General features: G+C 48.0%; 1 protein-coding gene across 2 annotated transcripts in view; it reads left to right on the top strand.

The window, feature by feature from the left end:
• Window positions 1-16170: 16170 nt before the first annotated feature.
• Window positions 16171-24688, top strand: part of CNTN2 (contactin 2) — a 184647-nt gene continuing 176129 nt past the window's right edge. Inside the window, exon 1 of one of the 2 annotated variants that reach the window (XM_069238524.1) lies at window positions 16171-17159. The gene's annotated coding sequence lies outside the window, so the exon portion shown is untranslated. The remainder of the gene's footprint in view (window positions 17160-24688) is intronic. The other variant, XM_069238523.1, reaches the window with a different exon arrangement.

The following is a 24688-nucleotide window of genomic DNA, read 5'->3' on the forward strand; positions in this document are numbered from 1 at the left end:
CGTCTCAAGAACCGCTGAACAGGGCCCTTCAAGTCAAGCACCGCTGAACAGGGCCCTTCAAGTCAAGAACCGCTGAACAGGGCCCTTCAAGTCAAGAACCGCTGAACAGGGCCCTTCAAGTCAAGAACCGCTGAACAGGGCACCGCCGTCTCAAGAACCGCTGAACAGGGCCCTTCAAGTCAAGAACCGCTCCGCTGGGCCCTTCAACTCAAGCACCGCTCCGCTGGGCACCGCCGTCTCTGCACCGCTCCGCTGGGCCCTTCAACTCAAGCACCGCTCCGCTGGGCACCGCCTTCTCTGCACCGCTCCGCTGGGCCCTTCATCTCAAGCACCGCTCCGCTGGGCACCGCCGTCTCTGCACCGCTCGGCTGGGCCCTTCAACTCAAGCACCGCTCCGCTGGGCACCGCCGTCTCTGCACCGCTCGGCTGGGCCCTTCAAGTCAAGCACCGCTCCGCTGGGCACCGTCGTCTCTGCACCGCTCCGCTGGGCCCTTCATCTCAAGCACCGCTCCGCTGGGCACCGCCGTCTCTGCACCGCTCCGCTGGGCCCTTCAACTCAAGCACCGCTCCGCTGGGCACCGCGATCTCTGCACCGCTCCGCTGGGCCCTTCATCTCAAGCACCGCTCCGCTGGGCACCGCCGTCTCTGCACCGCTCCGCTGGGCCCTTCAACTCAAGCACCGCTCCGCTGGGCACCGCCGTCTCTGCACCGCTCCGCTGGGCCCTTCAACTCAAGCACCGCTCCGCTGGGCACCGCCGTCTCTGCACCGCTCCGCTGGGCCATTCAACTTAAGCACCGCTCCACTGGGCACCGCCGTCTCAAGCACCGCTGGCCCATTGGCAGAAGGGGCAGGCCCGCATCTGTGTCGGGCAGGGCTGCACGAAGCACTCTGGGCACCATGAATCCTCCAGAACCAGTGGAGTCTGTAATCCACTTGTGAGACTGTAGCTTTGCGCTCCCCAGGATGGCACAGTGGGCAATCCACCCACTGTAGAGACTCGTGAGACTGTGGCTTTGCACTCCCCAGGATGGCACAGTGGGCAATCCACCCACTGTAGAGACTCGTGAGACTGTGGCTTTGCACTCCCCAGGATGGCACAGTGGGCAATCCACCCACTGTAGAGACTCGTGAGACTGTGGCTTTGCACTCCCCAGGATGGCACAGTGGGCAATCCACCCACTGTAGAGACTTGTGAGACTGTGGCTTTGCACTCCCCAGGATTGAACAGTGGCCATGGAGGCCCCTCGTGGATCTGGCGTCGTGGACTCATCTGGCTGAGGTGCCCCCCCTTCACTTCCCCCTGAGGTGCCTGTAGTTTTGCTATCTGATGCCCCTGCAGTGTTCTCTCCATTGGAGTCGGGTATCCTGTGTGGGCTTTGCCCATGTGTTTAGGCCCATTGGCCCACGAACAATGGCTGATACCCAATTTGGACAGGACGATTTACATATGTATATATAGTTATAGATGTTTGATATATTTTTTAACTTAGCCGTACAATATACTTCAAATTTCATGGTCATTTTATTTTGTCTTTGCATTCTTCCGGGGGGTGTCACTCTGAGTTGTTGCTCTGCATTGATGTGTATGTAGTTGTGGGTGAGGGTGAGGGTGGGTGTGTCACGTATGTGTGTCCCCGTAATTTTTTGCCTCCCCTGTGTCGTAGGTGCAGTACTCACCGCTGTCTTCTGCACCGGCGTTCGTGCTCCTGGTAGAGGAGCAGGAAGACAATAGCTGGTAGGATGTGTAGTTCGGCTTCCATGCTGTCCAGATTCCTCGTGGAGTGTGTAGAGGTGAGCGTTTTCCGTTCGTAATGTCTGTTTCCGCTGTGTTTTTATCGGCGGGGCTACCGCCCCGGAAAAGGTGGCGGATTGGTGGGTTGTGATAGGGTGGGCGATACATTGTCTCCCGCCTGTCTGTTGGCGGTCACCGCCGCACTGTTTGTTTGTCCCGCCGTGGCGGTCGGAGTGTTAAAGTGGCGGTCTCTGTTGGCGGTTTCCGCCAGGGTCAGAATTCCATTTTTTTTACCGCCTGCCTGTTGGCGGGTTGGCCGCCGCTTTAACACCGACCGCCAGGGTTGGAATGACCCCCATAGTGCATCAATGGGGGGCTGAAAGCTGCCCGACAATAAGCATATGGAGAAAGGGCATGGATGGGTTCATGATGGGGGCAAAGACAATGTATATTAATAGAGGATGCCCACAAAAATGTCAAAAGATTTGGGGAAACTGGGTTGCATATTACTCCTTGGAGATATAGATCAGACTGAAAATGGCCTCAGGAGAGTCATGAGAGAAATAGGACCAGGGGCTGTCAATGGAGGGATCGTAACTTGGGATATGGGGATGAAAAGTAACAAAAAGGCTGGTGGGGCTGATCAAAGAGATACAGGGTGCCACAAAGGGAATTGGGGGAAAGGGAGGGTGGCAGGGAGAGTTATTTTCATTGTTGAATACATATATCTTTTTTCCCAGAGACACTATACTGTAACCCGTACATGCAATGTCTTGGAAATGTTATGTTTCAAATTAAAGGCAAATAAAAATATCATTAAAAAAAAAAAAAAGAACGCCATAGGTGCAAGTGTGCACACACAGGTTTGCTATGACAGGCTTGACACATGTTTAAGAACACCATAGGTGCTCGTGCACACAAACAGACCTGAAATGGCAGGCTCAGCACATGTTTGAAACACCAGTGGGCATGCGCACATGCACTGGCCAGTGCCACTTCTTAACATATGTAGGAAAGGCACATGCATGTACACACTGTACGTACAGTGGGTAAGTGCCCAGGGCACTAAGGCCACTGGATCACGAATAGGCATAACCTATGGGAAGAGCTGTTCCCCTAAGTAAGGAAAACCAATGTGGAAGTTCTTCACTACCAGGGCATGGGACACCCAGGTGTACCTGCCCAGCCTTTTGTCTATCACGTGCTTCCCCCTTCAGGGGTTGCTCTAGAGTAGCAGAGGCCCCTCTATGGATCGGCTACAGACTTAGAAGTGCCAACTCAAGCACAGGCACAACAGTGCCTCTACAGGCCTGCATTGTGAGGCTGGATACATGCTTGACAGGCTATTCTGGTGGGTGGCACACTCAGTGCAACGTCCCACTAGTATCCAGAGCCGTACCTGCCCTGGGTATGTGATGTACCTTTTTACAGGGCACTCCTGGGTACAGCACCTGAACCAATCACGTACATGCCTCTTCCTTGCATGTCTTTTAGGGGCAGGGGCATTTTCCCACTCCAATACAGTAGGGAAGTGCACAGAGACCTAATGCCACACAAAGAGAGTCAGTAAAAACCTGGGAGGAAAAAGCAAAAGGTTTCAGGGAAATACCCTAAGAAAGGCCATGTCCAACAACTATTGTATGCAGATGAGATTCAATTATGTATAAGAACTTTCTTCGTTCCATAGGTGTCTCCAGTTAAAGTTTTTGTAGTCCTGATGATGACCCTTTACCAAATCACATCAGGGGTTGAAGCTTTGACAATTGTTTGCAGTGGACTGGTCTTTGGAAAGATTTATCTAAAGGAATTCAACATTAGTTTGACAAAGTGTTGTTTGTTTTTATCATATATGTTGCTACCAGACATTTGTTTTTTATATAAACACTTGTGCACTTTCTTTCGTTTTTTCACCAAATCCCCTATGCTGTGCTGTGCCACCAACAGGAGCACCTATGTCTAAGATGTACTGTCTTTTTTTATATAGAGGTGATGTTGTTTAAATTAAAAAAAAAAAAAATTTCTGTATTAATAAGCTTATTCGATAGCCTACCCTGGCCGTAGAAGGCGTAGCTCAAATCATTGTCATGGAAGTCTAGGCACATTCCTCCCCCTTCAGGACCAATTGTGAAATGTTATTTATCGTACCTGGATCCTAGGGTCACTGGGTAGCCCCTTACACTTTATTATTGATCTTGGTTAAAAAAGATTCCTGGAAGTTGGGGAATGAACATTCTTGAGCACATATAAGTGATTTTTTGTAAGGAAATGCCTCCTTGGCATGGTTACCCACTGACTTTTTGCCTTTGCTGATGCTCAGTTTTGATTTGAAAGTGTGCTGAGGCCTGCTAACCAGGCCCCAGCACCAGTGTTCTTTCCCTAACCTGTACCTTTGTTTCGACAATTGGCACACCTTGGCATCCAGGTAAGTCCCTTGTAACTGGTACCCCTGGTACCAAGGGCCCTGATGTCTCTAAAGGGCTGCAGCATGTCTTATGCCACCCTGGGGACCCCTCACTCAGCACAGACACACTGCTTGCCAGCTTGTGTGTGCTAGTGGGGATGAAAAGACTAAGTCGACATGGCACTCCCCTCAGGGTGCCATGCCAACCTCACACTGCCTATGAAGTATAGATAAGTCACCCCTCTAGCAGGCCTTACAGCCCTAAGGCAGGGTGCACTATACCATAGGTGAGGGCATAAGTGCATGAGCACTATGCCCGTACAGTGTCTAAGCAAAACCTTAAACATTGTAAGTGCAGGGTAGCCATAAGAGTATATGGTCTGGGAGTCTGTCATGCACGAACTCCACAGAACCATAATGGCTACACTGAAAACTGTGAAGTTTGGTATCAAACTTCTCAGCACAATAAATGCACACTGATGCCAGTGTACATTTTATTGTAACATACACCCCAGAGGGCACCTTAGAGGTGCCCCCTGAAACCTTAACCGACTACCCGTGTAGGCTGACTGGTTCTAGCAGCCTGCCACACTCCAGACATGTTGCTGGCCACATGGGGAGAGTGCCTTTGTCACTCTGTGGCTAGTAACAAAGCCTGTACTGGGTGGAGGTGCTTCACACCTCCCCCTGCAGGAACTGGCCTCAAAGGCTCACCCCCTTTGTTACAGCACCCCAGGGCACTCCAGCTAGTGGAGTTGCCCGCCCCCTCCGGCCACGGCCCCACTTTTGGCGGCAAGGCCGGAGGAGATAATGAGAAAAACAAGGAGGAGTCACTGGCCAGTCAGGATAGCCCCTAAGGTGTCCTGAGCTGAGGTGACTCTGACTTTTAGAAATCCTCCATCTTGCAGATAGAGGATTCCCCCAATAGGATTAGGGATGTGCCCCCCTCCCCTCAGGGAGGAGGCACAAAGAGGGTGTAGCCACCCTCAGGGCTAGTAGCCATTGGCTACTAACCCCCCAGACCTAAACACACCCCTAAATTCAGTATTTAGGGGCTCCCCAGAACCTAGGAACTCAGATTCCTGCAACCTAAGAAGAAGAGGACTGCTAAGCTGAAAAACCCTGCAGAGAAGACAGAGACACCAACTGCTTTGGCCCCAGCTCTACCGGCCTGTCTCCCCACTTCTAAAGACACTGCTCCAGCGACGCTTTCCCCAGGGACCAGCGACCTCTGAAGCCTCAGAGGACTGCCCTGCATCTAGAAGGACCAAGAACTCCCGAGGACAGCGGTGCTGTTCACCAAAGACTGCAACTTTGCAACAAAGAAGCAACTTTGAAACAACATGCGTTTCCTGCCGGAAGCGTGAGACTTGGCACTCTGCACCCGACGCCCCCGGCTCGACTTGTGGAGAACAATCACTTCAGGGAGGACTCCCCGGCGACTGCAAGACCGTGAGTAGCCAGAGTTGACCCCCCTGAGCCCCCACAGCGACACCTGCAGAGGGAATCCCGAGGCTCCCCCTGACCGCGACTGCCTGCTTCAAAGACCCAACACCTGGTAAAGGCACTGCATCCGCAGCCCCCAGGACCTGAAGGATCCGACCTCCAGCGCAGGAGCGACCCCCAGGTGGCCCTCTCCCTTGCCCAGGTGGTGGCTACCACGAGGAGCCCCCCCCTTGCCTGCCTGCATCGCTGAAGAGACCCCTTGGTCTCCCATTGCTTTCTACTGAAAACCCGACGCTTGTTTGCACACTGCACCCGGCCGCCCCCATGCCGCTGAGGGTGTACTTTCTGTGTGGACTTGTGTCCCCCCCGGTGCCCTACAAAACCCCCCTGGTCTGCCCTCTGAAGACGCGGGTACTTACCTGCTGGCAGACTGGAACCGGGGCACCCCCTTCTCCATTGAAGCCTATGCGTTTTGGGCACCACTTTGACCTCTGCACCTGACCAGCCCTGAGCTGCTGGTGTGGTAACTTAGGGGTTGCTCTAAACCCCCAACGGTGGGCTACCTTGGACACAAACTTGAACCCCGTAGGTGGTTTACTTACCTGCAAAAACTAACAAACACTTACCTCCCCCAGGAACTGTCGAAAATTGCACTGTCTAGTTTTAAAATAGCTATATTTCATTTATGTGAAAACTGTATATGCTATTTTGCTAATTCAAAGTTCCTAAAGTACCTACCTGCAATACCTTTCCTTTGAAGTATTACATGTAAATCTTGAACCTGTGGTTCCTAAAATAAACTAAGAAAATATATTTTTCTACACAAAAACCTATTGGCCTGGAATTGTCTCTGAGTGTGTGTTCCTCATTTATTGCCTGTGTGTGTACAACAAATGCTTAACACTACCCTCTGATAAGCCTACTGCTCGACCACACTACCACAAAATAGAGCATTAGAATTATCTCTTTTTGCCACTATCTTACCTCTAAGGGGAACCCTTCGACTCTGTGTATACTATTCCTTACTTTAAAATAGTGCATACAGAGCCAACTTCCTACATTTTTTAACTCTGTTTTGCTAATTTATGGGCTTGTTTGTATTGCCCCCTTTTCATGTCTTTCATAGAGGTTATGGTACATCCCCTATCTTACTCCTTGAGCACTCTGAATGATAAAGATGATAATTGTCAAAAATTGGGTTATACATTTGGGAGGTGGTTGAACACTACCAACTTAGTAAACAAAATCTGGTTAGGTCAAAACACTGTTCTGAAAGCATCTCTGCACAGCCCCTGAATATCTTTCTTTTTTTTTTTTATCTTTATTTAAATATTATAGAATAATCATAAAAATACATCATAATAAAATACACTTATGTTAAAAAACAGTTCATGAGAGATCCATTAATGATTAACAAGGACGAGTGAAAGGTTTGCAGAATACAAAGTGCATCACAAATTCTATGTGGAGGAGTAATCACACAGGCATATAAGAAAAGAAGCAGGCTCATATTGGCCAAGGGGAATACAGAGATGACTTTGGATATTGCCCAGTTGAAGCTTAGTTAATAAAGACCTCTGCCAGGGGTTGAAGAAATGACTGTTTGAGGTCTTAAGGCAAAAGGTGTCTAGAAAAAGTAAAGTGCCATTGAAGAATAACAATTTGTGTTTGACCAGGAGCTAAGGTCGATTTCAGGCAAAAATGCAATGAAGCAGAGGCCAGAGACCTCAAACAGGTCATTACTATCAAAGATTTTACCTTCAAGTATAGGGCTTGATTTATATCCTGGCGGTAAGAATACTCTGTCGCAATGGCAATGGAGTATTCTTACCGGCAAGATGATGGTCTGCCCACTTGATTTAATTGTGGGCAGTTTATAGTTTGGCAATAGCGGAGACTACTCCATTTTCCATGTTAGAGAAATGGCTATATATCCCCCAATTTTTGCTGCAGGTTACGAACAGGCAAACAAAGTGCAGTGCGGTAAGGAGTAGTAAAAAAACTAAGGGCCAGATATACCAGGCGCTTGCACTTCCTAGAGCCACACTAGTGTCATTCTTTTAAGCTAATGTGGCGTTAAGGAGGCCATTCCCCAGAACCACATTTACAAAATGGTGCAATGCTTGCACTGCACCACTTTGTAACCCCCTTGAGCCACATTATGTCTGCACCAGGCATAATGTATGCAAGGGGATGTTCCCACGCAGGGAGGCCGCAAAAAAATGCCAATCTCAAATCTACAAGATTTTACAGTGTCATTTTTTCCATTATTTTTAACGCCTGCACAGGGCTGGCGTTAAAGTAACAGACCCATAGTAACCTATGGCCCCCCCTAGTGCTTTGCTGCACTAGTACCATAATTTAATATTGTAAATATGGCAGAACCATGGTGTCATTAGGTGTGGCAGGGGCGACGCAAGAAAAGTGGTGCATCGGGACCAATGCGCCACTTTCTTGTAAATCTGAGCCTAAAAATACCTCCCTGGCTTTAGGAGATAACTCCCAAGGCAAGGGGTGTTTGTTTGTAATTTTCAACAACAAAATCCCGCTTTGGGGTTCTATCTTTGAAAATATAAAAACTTGAAAGACTGACAGACTACATCTTGTTGATGGAGCTGTGTGTCAAACTTTCAATGCATTTCCAGGAACCACCCTGATGGTGGTTCCTGGAAATGTTGGATATGTTTGCTGGCTGGACGGACATATCTTAATACGATGGCCAAAGTATCCTCAGCATGATGGTACTATGCTGTTGGATAATACTCCATCCATCTAGATATAAATTGGCCCATAATCTCCAACTAATTGGAAATTCCCTTCTCATCAGTCCTGCAGCCCCTAGCTTCTCAGGGTAGGTGTCTAGGCACCATGACTCTCTCAAGACAGATCTCCTGTGGAGTACTGACCTCTTTGGTCATCTGGGCCCTTATGGAGTCAGGAGTACGTCTGCTTTTTGGGTCCCTGAAGTAGGTAAACAGGAGACCACCACTTGTCTATTCGAGAGCATTTCCAGTCACAGGAGTCAGGACTCCTTGAGTGAATCATCTTCTTCCAGCAGGGGTTAGGAGCCTTATTTCTTCCAGCAGGGCATTCACTTATGTGGGCCAGGAATGGTCCTAGGATGTAGTAGTGAGGTGCCAGATTCATGCTGTACAATAGCTAATTAGAGAGATTGTGTTACCCAAGCCTGTTTTCTCTCAGCCCCCAAACCTCTTTTTGCACAAATTCCTCTTTGCCTTACTGTACAATTAGCCAGGAACCCCTGTTGCGACATGACATAACCCTTCAGCCACCAGGCACACCTGCCTTCAGCTCCTTGGCCACTCCCCTAATTAGATGAGCTCTCCCCTCCCATGTGACAGAATTCAAACAAGTTCTCTTCCCTACTGTCACTAGAGCAAAGATGTCGAGAAGGGACCTAGGAAAGAACACGAGACGCCCTGTGTGGCATCTCCCAGTTACGAAAGTAGTGCTAATGCTGCCCTTTGTTCTGCCAAGCCTCCCTGTTCACTTCCAGATAACTAATCCCTGCTACATCATCATTAGCTAACACTCATCTGCCCTTTCTGAGCTCAGGAGCAAGCTATTGTTTTCTGAGCCTAAGTTGTTAACTCTCCCTCCCGAGGATGTAAAATCCAGCTTCAGAGGTGTGGCAAGAGACAGAACTGATTTCAAACCAGTTCTGGCTCAGGGAGCCCAAGGTACATTGTTATAAATTTGCTTTTCCACTACAGTTATCAAAAATGTGATTCCACCAATAACACAAAATATTAAAATTAATTAAGAAATAGCTTTGAAATATTCTACTAGCATTTTCCCATATGTAGATGGAACTAGTGATTGTAACCACATCCAGGTGTGCTCACGGTAAAGTCTAGCAATGCCTACATTGTGAAATACCTTTTTGGGATTTGTTTCACTGTGGATGAATAAAATATGTTTTGGGCCCTATTTTAATGTATTAGCACCCGAACCTGTGGGCTCACAAGGCACACTTTAGTGTTGACTTATAAATATTTAACAAATAGCCCTTTTCTACATGGCAGATGCACTTTGCCATGCATCACAGAAATGCAATTAATCTGCAGGCTATCCAGACCAAAGTGGTTCTCTTGACAGACACATATGGGGGTGCTTTATGTAGGCATGGGCCAGAGACCAACAGTTCTTATCAACCCGGAACTGGAGCCCCACATCAAGCAGAGACTGAGAAACTCATTTGTGCTGCTGGGTTGAGGTCACTGACTGCCAACTCCATTTTGCTGACTCAGGACCAGGAATCTGGAGAATTCTGTAATCTGCCAGGAACAGCAGCCTTGACACCAGCTTAAGGGAAGAAGCTGCTTGACTACAGAGGAGGGATGCTGGAGGTACCACTTTCTGAAGGAGAATTTGCCTGGAGAATGAGGACTAGGGGGGCTACGGCAGTGTTATAATTATTATGCTCATCTTCTGAGATGTCTTCTTTTAGCCTACACATGTTAATCATTTAAAAGTGAATGCACATGATTAATATGAAATGCATATTTGTTTTAGGTCACTTTTCCTTTTGCAACATTATAATCAGGTCTGCTTAAACATATTTACAGTATTTAATCTGAGTTTGCTATTTTGTTCTAGTTGATTATTATGAAGCTGTGAACAAGCTTCTATGGAAAGCTGATAACTATGTTTCTTGTTTGCTGTTATTGTTTACAGATCGTGGTCTCACAGAATAAGAATAACTAAAAGGGCACCAGACTGTCTTCTGCTATTTATTTATCTTGAATTATTCAACAATTACTATACAATATTATGTGAGCTCGTCAAAGCATATGAAGGGTTAGAGAGGGGCTTCATGCCAGATGACACAGATGAGACAGGCCATGCTGAATTGCATTACTCTCTCTTCCTGAAGGCTAGCGGGAAGCATTCAGCTTTCTCTTGCTGAGCTTATCAGCCCAGCTGTGAGCGCAGACAAGAACTGCAGATCTTGCTATTATACTGAAAATAAAACCTGGCAAACAGTACTGCTGGTGTGAATAATCAAAAATGTAAATTAGCCCTTCTTTTGGTGCTAACATTAGCATAGTAGGTAAAGGAATTATGTTGGGATTGTTATATAACACAATGACGATATGACGGACTATTTCTGGCTGTTCACGCTTTGCAGTTACCATTCTGTTTATGTTTATTGTAGTTAAAATTCATACTGTGCACACTAGGGCAGGGCTGTGATTTCAAAAAAAATCTTTCAAATGTACGCATGATTTCCTGGTGTTCCTCAGTGTGTCCTTCCTAATGAAAAAGGGTTTGATGTTCCACTATCTTTCCCTGTGATTTCTCGTAGGATTAATTGTTACTTATTACTTAGAGCAGTGGTTCCCAACCTTTTCACCTCTGTGGACCCCCACTTTATTATTAGTGGAACCCGGGGACCCCCACTGCATCATTTGTGGAATCTGGGGACCCCCCCACTGAGTCATTACTGAAAGCTGGGCACCTAAAATGTTAATGTTATTTAATTTTCTAAGCAGTCGCGGACCCCCAGAGGAGGCTTCGCGGAACCCCAGGGGTCCCCGGACTGCAGGTTGGGAACCACTGACTTAGAGGGTTGCGGGTTGGTTTCAGTTCAACTTGTTTTCTGTCTCACGTTGGCACATTGACTAAGTCCTTGATTCAGAGCGTTTCTAGAATACTGGGTTGTGTTCTAGAAGAATCTAGAACATGTATCAGGAGGAAGAACTAAAGCAGCTTGCTACAGCTCATGGACAGATTTTTATTGTTAGGCTGTGTGGTGAGGCTTTTAGACCTTGGTACTCCTGCTGTGTGCTGAAAAACCTGAGCACCTCTGATGACTTGAGAATCACTCCCATGTTTGGCAGTTACACAAGAACAACCTAAATCACCTGTGATGTTTTGGGACACACACAAGTCATGACTGCATTTCATCAGCCTCATCAAAAGATGAAAAAGAGCCTCTGGAACTTGGCACTAAGTTGAGGGAAATCACTGGCTGTAAACTCGACCTCCACTTACGATTACCCCTTCGACCAGGAGTGGGCTGTTCGCTTTGTTCAGGGGTTGAATTTGTGTTTGAGTTCAAGGAAGAACCCTGAGACATGATCCACCAGACTATGATCAGAGCCAAAAAGGCATGGTATCCCATGTACCCCTTATAATCTGCCCCACCACTGCAGTTAGAGTTGAGAACCTGCACATGCGACATGGAGACCTGAGACCACAGCAGCATTGGCCAAGGCAGTCAGTGCGACCTATCCTAGTGGGCCGTGATGAACTGTGCATCACCAGAGGACATGCAGCATCAACTGACAGCTAGTAGAAGCAGGCTCTTCCTGCCAAAGACTAAAACAAAGATACATTGCAAGAATGTGGCATTCTGGGGAGAACGGTGACCTTTGCAACAATCCAAGTGCTAACAAAAACCTAGACATAGCTAACTTTGGGAAGAAAAAACAGGGAACACAGAGATGTGTCAGGAGATCTGCACCCACCATTTCCCCCTAGGAGGTCAATGTGCACTAACTTGTGCCTGCTGTATTCCTGTATAGTACATTGCTAATAGTAACAGCCTAAGCTAATACCATTAGGCTCCACCACACAATGATTGCTACATTGAAAACTGTGTACTGTACTTCTCCACTCTAGTTTTGTACTACCCAATTGTTTTGATGTTGAATGTAAAATACATTTTCATGTTACATAAAAGCACTGGAAGGACAATGATTTATTAGATACCATTTATGTCTCATTGAGTTCTGACTTTCTTTGTGATACAACTTCCATGAATAAATCTTAGGTTGCTTAACATCACTACCTTGAGGGTGATAAAGAGATGTACTTAGTGCTCAGATTTGGGCTCAAAAATAGCTTAGAGCCTGAAGACAGCAGTGGTAAAAGGCTTGCATTATTACCCTATCAGCCCTTGTCTTCTCTGGGGCTCCAGAAAACGTTAACACGCTGTCAAAGTGCTCATTTTAGGTGATGGCATGACCCTCAGGATGCTAGGATGGTCTTCAGAGTTCTGGGGTTGTACTCTGTGTGTTACGTTGATTCTCCAGATTCTAACCTGGTCTTAGTGTTACTAGATTAATCCATGGGATGTTTGTCCTTTAGGTGCTGGCTTGGTCCTCGGAAGGCAGGGATGATCTTCCGGAAGCTAGTCCTTAAAATGCTTGGTTATTTCCTAGTAAACTGGGCTTGTCTACAAGATACTATTCTGCTCCCCAAAATGATGGTACACAGGATGCTAATTTTCAGGATCTTTGGTAGGTACCCTGGATGTAAGACTGGTCCTAGTGATTCTGGTCCTTAGGAGGCTATGTTCATGTTCAGTTTTAAGGACTGGTCACGGGGATTCTGGGTGGTTATTGTGCTCTTTAAATGGTCCATGGGGTGACCATCCTGCTCTCACAGTGCTTGCTGCAGTGCTTGTTGCCTGAAGGAATTGTTCTTAAGATCAGTGCTGCATTTAGAATGCAAGTTTGGTCCCCAGTGTGCCAGGTTGTTCCACAAGTCAAAAAGCTGGTTCTCGGGCTGTGTCGCTGTTTTGGGGGGGTAATCTTCTTCTGGGAGCTGGACTGGTTCTGAAAATGCTAGGTTGGCCCTTAATGCTGGGTTGTTGTAAGCTTGTTGAGTTACCCCTCATGATGCTGACCTGGTCTTTGGGAGGCTGAGCTGTTTATAAGGCTCCTGAAATAGTTTCCATTTTATTGAGGTGGTCAACAAGATGTTGGCAGCTACGCTACATAATGTTTTATTAGTCCTTAGGATCCTGTCTCTCAGGATGCTATTTCTCTGGAAATTACACGCTGGTTCTAACAATGATGTTCCTCAGGACAGTGAATTCGTTGTTTTGAAGCTGTGCTTATCCTCATTTTTCTCAATCCTGTGAATGCTGGACTGTCCATCAAGGTGGTGCCTTGGTCCTTGTGAAACAAAGTAAGTTGGCCTCGAGATACTGGACTACTAGTTGAGACGGCCCCCAAAATGCTGGGCAGCTGCTAAGGAATCTGGTTAACAGGATCCTGGGCTGGATATCAGCATGCCCAGCTCAGACTGCTGGACTTCTCGTAAGAGTACTGATCTTTAGATTGCTAGGGTTGTCCTGGGAATGATTGGCTCGCCCTCTGGATCATGGGTTTTCATCAGTCAGCTGACTTATCTCTCAGAATCTCCTTGAGAAGCTGGAATGGGCCCTGAGGTGAAGGAATGGTACAGAGAGTCCCAGCATGGTCCTACAGGTGCTGGTTTGGTCCTAGGATGCTGGGGTGGTTCTCTTGTTGCTTGGCTCCTCTTGAGAATGCTCATCCTCAGGTTGATTCCCCTCATGATGACAATCATCAGGATTCTTCAGTGTTACTCCAGAAGTTTGGCTGATTCTCAGGGTACTTGGTTTCTCATAGGCCTTAGGATTCTGGTCCTCTCTGTACTTGATTGGTCCTCATGATTTTGAATGGTCCTCTGGATGCTGGTCATCAACCTGCTGATATTGTACTTGTGTTGCTACTTAGTCTGCTGATCCACAGGATACTGAGATTTTCCTCCAGGAACTGGGCTGTAGTCGTACGCTTGTCCTTGAGGTTGACTAATCCTTAGAACGCTAATCTCCAGGATGCTGGAGTGGTCCTCTGAATGTTGGTGCCACAGGGGTGCCTGAAATAACAGGGTTGTGCTCTGTATACTGATACTCAAAATGTCCTCTGTTCCTCACCTTGCTAGGGTGAAACTTCAGGTCCTCATGTTCAGGATCCTGGAAGGTCTTCCGAATGATTGTCTGACGTTCATAATGGTGGGATGACCCTCGTGATGTTGGTTCACATGATGCTTTGATGTTTCTCCGTATAGTGTCCCTGAGTGTGCTGGGATGTTATCTTGGTTCTAGTCCTCAGGATGCTGGGATTTTCTTCAAGATGCTTAAATGATCCTCTAAAGGTTTGGCTTATAATTGGAATGTAAGACTAGCCCTCTGTAATGCATAATTAGTCCTTAATATGATTGAGTGAGCTCATGAATCCTGGGCTAGTCCCACAAATGTGGGGCAAGTCCTCAGTATTTGGGAAAGGCCCTCAGAATGTGTATAGTAGGCTCCAGAGCAGTGAGATGATCCTTGGCATCTGATGGCTGCGGTCCTCTGTGCTCAAGATGCCAGCTGTATGAGGTCATAGAAAGAAGAATGAAAGGTATGAGGGGAGACTAAGAGAGCATGGGGAGGCTGGGGAGTATGATGATTAAAAAGTGGAGGTATGGATGAGGTAGTGAAAAGGTGAGGTAGGGCTGGAGTCTTCAGGATTCGTGGTTGGACCTTGGGATGCTGTGGAGGTTGTCCAGGTGCTAGGTTGGTCCATATTTGGCTGTTCCAAGAGGTGCTGTTCTTCAGGAAGCCAGGATTGTACTCCTGGTGGAAAGGCTCTTCAAGATGCTGAGCCCCCAGATTCTATGATGGCACTCATGGTGCTTGGCTAATGCTCAAGTTTCTAGATCAAGAGACAAGGATATTGATACTCAAAATGTTGGGACTACCCTCAGGAATGATAGGATGGTACTCTAGACATACACTTTCAATATGTTGATCCTCAGAATGCTATAGTGGCGGTCAGGATGCTGTCTTGTGCAGATCCGAATTGTCCTCATGATGATGGGATGGCAGTCAGAATGTTGGCCTAATAATACAGTGATAGTCCTCGAGAAGCTGGGCTGGTCTGTAGAATGTGGGGCTGGTTCTCGGTGTGCATTTGCTCATGATGCCAGGGTGGCCCTAAGGATGCAAGTATGATCCTTAAGAAGCCTTGTATGCAAGATGCTCTCAGAGGCTTACCACACTAGAATGAGGGGTTGGTTATCAGGCTGCAGGCATGCTGGATTCATCAGCTCCTTAGGATGCTGGTCCACAGGATGATCTGAGGGAGTCTCTGGATTTGCTTGGTTGGTGTGAGAATGCAAATTGGTCCTGATTATGTAGGATTGCTCTTCAGAGTGGCCCTGTTCCTCAGAATGCTGGGGTTTCCATTGGGAAGTCCAGAGTGTCCTTGCTGTCCTGGGCGTGGCCTCGGGGTGTTGGGTTGGTCCTCGGTATGCTGGTCCCGTATTCAGTATCTTGGTTGGTCCTCGGATGCCTGGCTGGTCCTCAGTATGCTGGGCCTGTATTCAGTCACTTAGGCTGGTCCTCGGATGTTGGGCTGGTCCTCCGTATTTAGTATCCTGAACTGTTCCTCGGCATGCTGGGCCGGTATTCGGTATCCTGATCTGGTCCTCAGTATCCTGGGGCGGTGTTCAGTATCCTCAGTATCCTGGACTGACTAGGCTGGTCATCAGTATCCTGGGCCGGTATTCAGTATCCTGGACTGACTAGGCTGGTCATCAGTATCCTGGGCCGGTATTCAGTATCCTGGACTGGTCCTCGGGATGTTGGCGGATGCTGACTTCAGAGCAGATGCTTCTCTCTGGGGACTCGGGAGTATGAGATCAGAGAGAGCGGCGAGGAGAAGGCGGGTGAGAAGGGCGGGAAAGGAGGGAGGAGGGACGAAAGGAGTAAAAAGGTGGAGGGAGCAAGGGAGGAGGGAGCAGAACAGGAGGTGGAGCATCGCTCCTGATGCAGGGAAGCCGCAGTGGATGTACGAGACGCACAAACACACCCACCCTGGCGGCAACGGCAGAGTCTGAGCATCTCCCAGCACTCACTGTGAGTTTGCAGCCGGCAGACCCCTGAGACCGCTTAACAAGGTTAACAAGGCTAACAAGGCTGTGCTTCCTGCCGGGGGCGGGAGACTCTAGAACAATCCTGTGCACCCTGCGAAGGGACCCAAGACCGCACCCGTGAGATCTGCACCTTACCAGGACCCCAAGATCTCGGCTGTCACTCGAGCCTTTTGTAGGGGACGTTAAGCCCCCTCCCACTAACTTCAGCGCGTGCAGCCTGTTGAGAACCTGGGACCCCTACCAATGCCTGCAATATCTGTACATAGCATGGGACCGCCTCACCCCCATCACTGAGCAGTGCGCACTGAGGGGAGCCCTGAAGCAAGGCGTGCTTGTCACTATCCTCAGTGGACTGCCGGGGGCACACGCTGTCCCTCTTTCTGTCGTTTGGCGAGCTCAGGGCGCCCATCGCCCATTCTGGGGCACTCCTGGGGACTCGGGACTCCTCGTCACTGACTCAGCACTCCACTGAGATCCCAGGGGGGTCCTTTGCTGACTAGCACGCTGCTGAGATCCCAGGAGGCTCCGTCGCTGACTCTATCACGCTGGTGAGATCCCAGGAGGCTCGCCACTGACTCCAGCACGCTGCCGTGGACTCGGCGCCCCTTCACTCACACAGCACTCTGTGGCGACCCCAGGACACCCCCTCGCTCACTGCAGCGCTCCTGGGGACCCAGGACCCCAATACTGATGCTGGCAACCTGAAGAGGATCTACCACTTCCCATCATTGCCTCACGGAGGGCTCTCTACTAAGGACTCCTGGACACCCCGTTTCCGCCTCTGCACCCTGTCAGCTCCTTCAGTCCATGAACCCTGCACGGGCTTTCAGGAAACTCCCTTCTTGAGTCGCGCATTCTCCGGTGGAGTCCAGGACACACAGGTAGGTACCCTCCCAGCCTTCTGCCGACAGTGCTAGCAAAGGGGGGCATGAACACCACGGCAGACTGGAGCATCCCAAGACCCGCGCGCTGGTTTGGTCAATGGTTTCGCGGGCCTGTGTCTGAGAGAATAGATCCCTGCGCGTGCATCACCCGGCATACAAAGGGAGATGCTCACCCACCACTCCAACATTACTAGTGACCAGATCCCCCCACCCCAAGTGACCTGGGGCTAAGTAGGGTCGGACTGGTTTATAGGGCAATCTAGCAGTGCCAGGAGGGTGGTCTGACAGATCAGTGCGTGGGTTGTTTTTTTGCTGTTTGTGGGACTGTTTTAAAGTCTGGTTGGGTCGGTTTATACATGTGATATTACCACAAGCATTGCCTGCAGCAAACACAGAGCCGTGTATTCACATGCATTTCAAAACGTATACCACGTGTCTCCACAAGTTCACAACTGCCCTCATCTGCAGATCTGGGTCACTTCGTTAGCTATCTAATAAACCAACAGGTGCACTTTTATTTTGGGGTTGGGCCTATTTTCTGGCCCAGTTCGCCTCTGGGTCTAAGAAGACCTTCGAATGAGTTAGGTGGGGAGGGGTGGATTATGTGGCCAGAGAACCTAAGGATGTTCATGCAATCAAATCGAGTAAAACACCCTGGACTTATCACAAAACTTCGCTTTGCATATGCTTGTTTTTTAGTTTTCTTGGCTGAGTGGAGAGGGGCTCCCAAAGCAGCATCCTGCCTCGTGCAGCACAGAGGCAAAGCGATGGGAAGTGGGAAAGGGCTGAAAGGTAGCACCGAACATGCCTCTGCAATCAACCAATGGCCCTTCAGCGTATTTTCTCTTACCATAGCTTTGAGAATGTGTAGGATGGTGTGAAGGCTGTTATTTGGCTCCTGGAGGCTAGAACAATGACAGCTAAAAGGTGGCATTCTACTCTGTGAGCCTCCTGTTATTATTGAAGGGCATGCTGTATAGCAACTTCGCGCTGCAGCCTGGAATTAAGAGGGGTTTCGGGGGATTGAAGCGTTCCCTGCTGTATACAGTTTTTATTAATTTGGTCACAGGTTCGAATCTTGGTGGATACGATGAGCCTTTCATCCTTCCTAGGTAGATAAATCATCAATTTGGACCGGGAAACAGTAAGCATCCACTGAAAGTTATGCTCTAGTTGTGTTGATATTCGGAGACGCTACAGCTCAGCTCACAGGCGAACACTAACTTTACCCTGAGAAACGCCGTCTGTAGCACAGGCCTAAGACGGATTTAGTGCATGGCATAGACCAGAGAGAGGCACGCTGTCCTTAGCACTGCCTTAAGAGGTGGCGGGAGAGGGCATTCAATAGATTTTAGCTTCAAAGGGTTAGTCATCCGTAGTACATCACTGGTGTAACAGCACCAAGACACCAGTCAGGCCACCTTTGACAGGCACTCTTCACAGCGGCGCTACACGAGCAGCAGCACAGGTCTGTGAGGGGCCCACCCTCCACATCACAGCATCAGAGTTACGCTCTCACACGAGAGACGCGCACTCTCGGGAGGCCACATCCCCATTACAAGGTTCTACCAAGAGAGAACAACCGCTGCCTCTTCTAGAAGTATAATCCCAGCTGACGTTCGCCACCTCAAGGAGGCCGGGGCTCGTGAGCAGAGCGCGCGAGGAGCGTGTGACCCACGTTGAACACACGTGGAAGTATACCGTGCTGAGCTTGGGGCGCGAATGTGTGAGGAGCTGGGGCACATGTGCGGGGCCTGAGGAGCCAACCGTAAACAGGAGCTTGGAGCACATGGAAAACAGCGCGTGGGGCCTGGAGAAGGACATTGTATGGGGAACTTGAGGGACACGGATAGCTAATCTGCTGTGCCTGGTCACATAGTCAGACAGTGTGGGGAGTACGTGAGCTAGTGACACTTGGGCAGAAACTGCAAGGAACCTAAGGGCACATAGAAATACTGCGTGAAAAGCCTGGGAATCTTGGCACGAGGAGCATGGGGTTCACAATATGAGGACCCCGCGGATACAGAGAGAGCGAGAGGAGCTTGGGGTACATTGATAGTTTGAAGGCAGTTGCGTAACAAACGCCCCCGCGGTGCGTGGGGTGAGCTCTGGGGGGGCACCTCGGTACAATGCCCTGGCCTCAGAGCTCCTGCGTGCGTAAGGAGGAGGGTTCCAAGTACTGTGGAACTCCCCCCCCCCCCCCCCCCACACACACACACACGTTTCGTTACGCCACTTTTTGAGGGACGTAAACGTGGACTTCCTGAGGCACGTCGAGAGACAGTGCGTGACGGTTGGGGTATGTGAACAGAGCGCATAACGAATTTGAGATACACTGACACTGAGTGGTCTTGGGCACATGGATAGATACTATGTGAAGTTGGGGGTACACAGACAGCATGTGGAGCTATGGGTACATAGAGAGTGTGGAGGACATGTGGCACAACAGGTATTGTGAAAAGCCTAAAGTACATGGACAGACTGATGTAAAAAAATGGGGTCCATAGAAACTGCAAGGGGGCTGAGGCACATGGACAGATAGTGTGAGAAGTCTGGGGTACATATGCAGTAGCGGAGCTTGGGGTCCATCACTTCCTCCAAAATAACAATGAGCACACCAAAGACTCGCACTGGTATAATTAGCGGCAACGGGTTTATACCTAAATGTGTCTCCTTTAAATGTATGTTCTCCTTTTTGCTCCTCTTTAGCACGTCACTCTTCCCAGTGCCTTCCGGTGCATAGTCGTCATCGCCAAAATGGATTTAGAGTTTTCTTATCTGGAGTTGAGTGAGGGGGTAGAAGCCAAAGTGGAAGGTAGTGGCGGGGTAGGAACAGGAGAGGCGTGTAGAGTTACTTGCGCCATATGGCGCATATTGTGCCAGGACCACGGCATAGCGGCAGGGGCTTAGACGACTGAGCACCTCCGTCTGACGCTCATTGCACCCCTAAAGGGGGCCTCGAACAGTCCTCGACTATCAGATGATGCTATAGATTTTCCACAACATAGTGCAGTGTTACTGTGGTAGACGTAGCACACGACGGGGGAATATTCCTTCCAAATGCTGTATTGTGTCACTTTATAGTGCTGTATTTACAAAATAATGTTTTGTGTTTGGCACGCTGTACACAGCTGTTAATCCCTATCCTACACCCGAACTGTAGTAGAGCTGTCAGTCCCTAGCCTACACCTGCACTATGGTATAGCAGTCAATCACTAGCCTGCAACTGCACTATAACGCAGCTGTCAATCACTATCGTACACCTGCACTATAGTACAGCACTCTCACTATTCTACATCTGCACTATAGTATAGCAGCCAATCACTATCCTACACCTGCCCTATGGTACATCCATCAATCCCTATCCCAAACTTGCACAATAATGCAGCAGCCAATCACTATCCTGCGCATGCACTTTGGCACAGCAGCAAATCTCTATCCTACACCTGCACTATAGTACAGCTCTCAATCACTATTCTACATCTGCACTATGGTATAGCAGTCAATCACTATCCTACACCTGCACTATAGTACAGCACTCAATCACTATTCTACATCTGCACTATAGTATAGTATAGCAGTCAATCACTATCCTACACCTGCCCTATGGTACATCCATCAATCCCAATCCTAAACCTGCTCTATAAATAGTACAGCAATCAATCACTATCCTACACCTGCCCTATGGTACATCCATCAATCCCAATCCTAAACCTGCTCTATAAATAGTACAGCAATCAATCACTATCCTACACCTGCACTATGGCACAACAGTCAATCACAATCCCATATCTGCACCATTTTACAGCAGTCAAACCCTAACCTACACACGTGCGCTATAACACAGCTGCCAATCACTAAGCTGCACATGTACGATAGTGCAGCAGTCAATCCCTATCCTACACCTAGTACAGCAATCAATCACTACACAACACCTGCATTATAACACAGCAGTCAATCACTATACTACACCTGCACTATAAGACGGTAGTCAGTCCCCAAGCATTCAGCCTGTTTATTCGTGTCCCGGTGGTAGCAGGGAGCACCTTGCAGTGTGAGGGAGAAAAGGCATTCTTCCCCTACGGTCCAGGACTCCTGGGATTCCTGTCCTAAGTTACAACAGTTGTTGAACAGTGGAGGCCGAACTCATTGGAGGTGTTGTGAAGGGTAATACTGAACAGAGCATGATAGCGTCGCCATAAGCAGTGAAGGCCAATGTGCTATCAGATTTCATACTTTGTAAAGTGAGGCATGTGTGAAATTGTCATATCTTGCCAAAAAAAAAAAAAAATGAAGTATACCTAAAACTTGTGGCTTCAGATTTACTACCGTTTTGCACGGTGTTAGCATGATGAAAGCAATAGCATTGATCAACTTCCACAAGGCAAAAAACTGACTATGCAGTTTATCGCAGCTAGTAGAATATATGAAAATAACCACCAGTTATTCTGTACAAATACATCTTGTTTAACTCAGTCCCACTTGAACCCTGTACCATAATATGTATTTTACTGCTATCTACAGTTTAATAAGTTTCCGGAAATAAAAAAATGGACAGTCAAAATGTAGAGGCCCAGATTTAGTACAGTTGGCTATGTGTTCGCCTGATGAGAACAACAGTAATTACCAAATTCCACAAGCATTTTTTTTTGCACAGAAACCCTCCATGGCCAGAGGCCTATATCGCATTGCATCACGTATCGCGAAGTTCCTTATAACGGATGCAAATTGTGAAGAGTACACGTTATACTATTTGCGTAAAATCCTACAAAATGTACCCTGATAGCCTTTGCGCTGTGGCACCACGTTAAATCACATTTATGTTGACCGCGGTGCTTGTGTTTGCATCGCCACGTGCGGTCGTTGGTGCGCAGCCCATTGTAAATACAAACAATGCTGAGCAGTCCTTGTCCTTTCACGCAGGGCAGTTCCGCTGGATTTGGCACAGTCCTGCTCTGCGCGGCTCCTAATAAATCTATCTCTTATTCTCTAGTGCGAATTGTTAACAAATAGACAAGAAAACATTTCTATCAGAGATGGTTATTTCCAAAGCCTTGGGACCGTGTTCATAAGAATTTTTTCACTAGCCACAAGTTTAGACTCTGTAGCCGTCCAGATACGTTCGCCACACTCCCATGTTAGTTTCAGGAAAGCCCTTGAGCTGCAGGTCCAGGTAGAGTGTAATGGGCCACAGTTAACACATTGTGACTTCAGCACCACGGGGAGCTCTGCAGTTCTCCTCTGGGCCTGCTAACGCTGAGCGTGAATTTCTCTGAGTGGTGCATAAAGCACGTATGTTTCAATGCTCCAAACAAAACTGAGATTTATTGTTGGTTACTGGAATTCCAGAATAGGAGTCGAGCAGTCTTGAGTCTGGCATCCGTCCCTTGTCATTTTAAACCGGTCCCCATAAGAAATATGACAAAACTCTTGTCTTTCACACAAAAAAAACCTTAAAACACGTTTATTTACTTTGTGTGCCGGCTTTAAGGAATGACCACGTTCCTGTGCCTCTAAAAGCAAAGATACTACGTACAACCTTAAAATAATTAATAGCATGCCATGGCTTGCGTGGTACCACACACCACAAATCTGACTAGAGGCTAATGATCACGAGGGTCACATGCTGGATTTTCTAGTGTCTAGGCTTCCAGCTGAGTAAACGTCCTTGCATTTGGATGCCGCCGGGCAACAAAATAGACCCAAATCTCAATTCTACCAATCACAACGGAGGATTTCAAGCCTTTTGGAGTGCTGTGTGAATTGGCACGTTCATGGTTGAGGTCAGGAGCAGCGTGGAGGAATTAACAGTGGTTTATCTGTACACTTGTGATTGTCTTCTGTCCCGGGGTCCCTCCTGCTACTTACTGCTGTGTCTGGGTTGCGCTCAGGAGCTGCGGACGACAGGGAAAATCGTTGGTGTGGACATTAAAAGCAGTAGCTGTTCATGAACACTGGTGCTGGTGTATTGGCCCCGGAGTTAGGCTCCACGGTGGTCACGGGTAGATGCAATACACGTGCAAATACCATTCACTGCGGAGGGTGTCATAGGCCCAGGAGGTGAGGTTGAGCTCTTCAAAGTGGTTCTTCAGTGGATATACCGCAAGCAGCATTTTAAGTAACCCCAAACACACTTGCTATTTTCTGTTGGACTTTAATCAAATTTAGGGAGTGAAAAGTATTTAAGAGGCCCCCTCGACTTCACAAGTTCATGCAATTAACTAATAGAAAGGCGATATACTCTCAGTAAATATTCAATCTCTCTTGTCCGACTTTATCAGAGCAACCTTAAGTGTTTTATAGGGCTCCCACCCACTAAGGTTACTAGTGATATTTCTCATCATAGTGTAATCGTCTACATACTGTACCTGGATGGGCTCAACTTTGGAAATCGGGAAGCTCTTTGAGATTCTTTTTAGAGGGCATCATAAACGTTAAAACTGCCTATGGTACTCTTATTTTGATTTATTAGGAGGGTCCCTTGACAATATTAAAAACAGAGACACTAATTGAAAGAGTTAATATCTCTAGCGTTTAAGGGTCAACCTGTTTCAAACGATATATAATTTTCCTCACAGGGTCATTTGGCTTTCTTCAGGACCTGGTGAGGCCCGTACTTAGTAAGTCCTAGACAGCAGTACACTGGTCCAGTTTTTTTTTTTTTTAATCAAAAGTATGCATTGTTCAACAGGAATGTTCATTTTTGTTGGCTCCTTGAAGGATAAATTTGGATGGATCTGGCTTGGCAGGAAAGTTTATGTAATTAAGGCAGCTCCCAGACATCAATGTTATCCTGCCTCAACCCGGGACCATGTCCTCCAGGTGCTCTCTGTGACCCCCTCCAAAATGTAACCTTGAACTCTGCTTCAGCTCCCACGGTTCACTTCTGTGATGGCTCTCGGTGTTCTAGTCAGGGGGTAACATTAATCATTGCAGTACAGCGTTGTACAGCCTGATTCTGATGTTACATCAGTTCATACCCCCAGCTCTCAGAGACCCATGCTTGGCGTAAAATCGAGCTCTGTCCCGAGTTCCCAGGCACTTTTTCCATGTGTACTATTCAAGCATGTGATGTAGGAAAGGAGCACTGCTTGCAGTGGTCAGGGATGAAAGAAGCACTGCAGGGACAGGTCTGCTGGATGGGCAAGTCCAAGGGCATAATTATTGTCATAAGTGTCCAGCCTTTTCCAATGGCTACACCAAGGGTATTTAAATTGTAATAACACACATAGTAGATTCTGAGAAATTTGTTCCATCAGTTGTGGTGACCTCCTCACATAAGGTCTGAGGTGGTCTTGGTACACCAAAGAGGGCACGTTTTTGACTGAGTGAGTCAAGTTTTGTGTTGATTTGGGGATTATGGGCTATCTTAAAAAATCCAAAGGAAAGAAGCCGCAATGCTGGAGAGAAGCGGCATGTGAAGCAAGAGGATTGGGGGAAATGGGGGTGTGCAGCTGAAGTAAACAGACTGGGCGCACCTCAGAATACACCTCCCAAGTATCCTACCTTAAGCCCATGGTACAACC

Source organism: Pleurodeles waltl, chromosome 6, assembly GCF_031143425.1.
Source record: "Pleurodeles waltl isolate 20211129_DDA chromosome 6, aPleWal1.hap1.20221129, whole genome shotgun sequence".
Lineage (NCBI taxonomy): Eukaryota > Metazoa > Chordata > Amphibia > Caudata > Salamandridae > Pleurodeles > Pleurodeles waltl.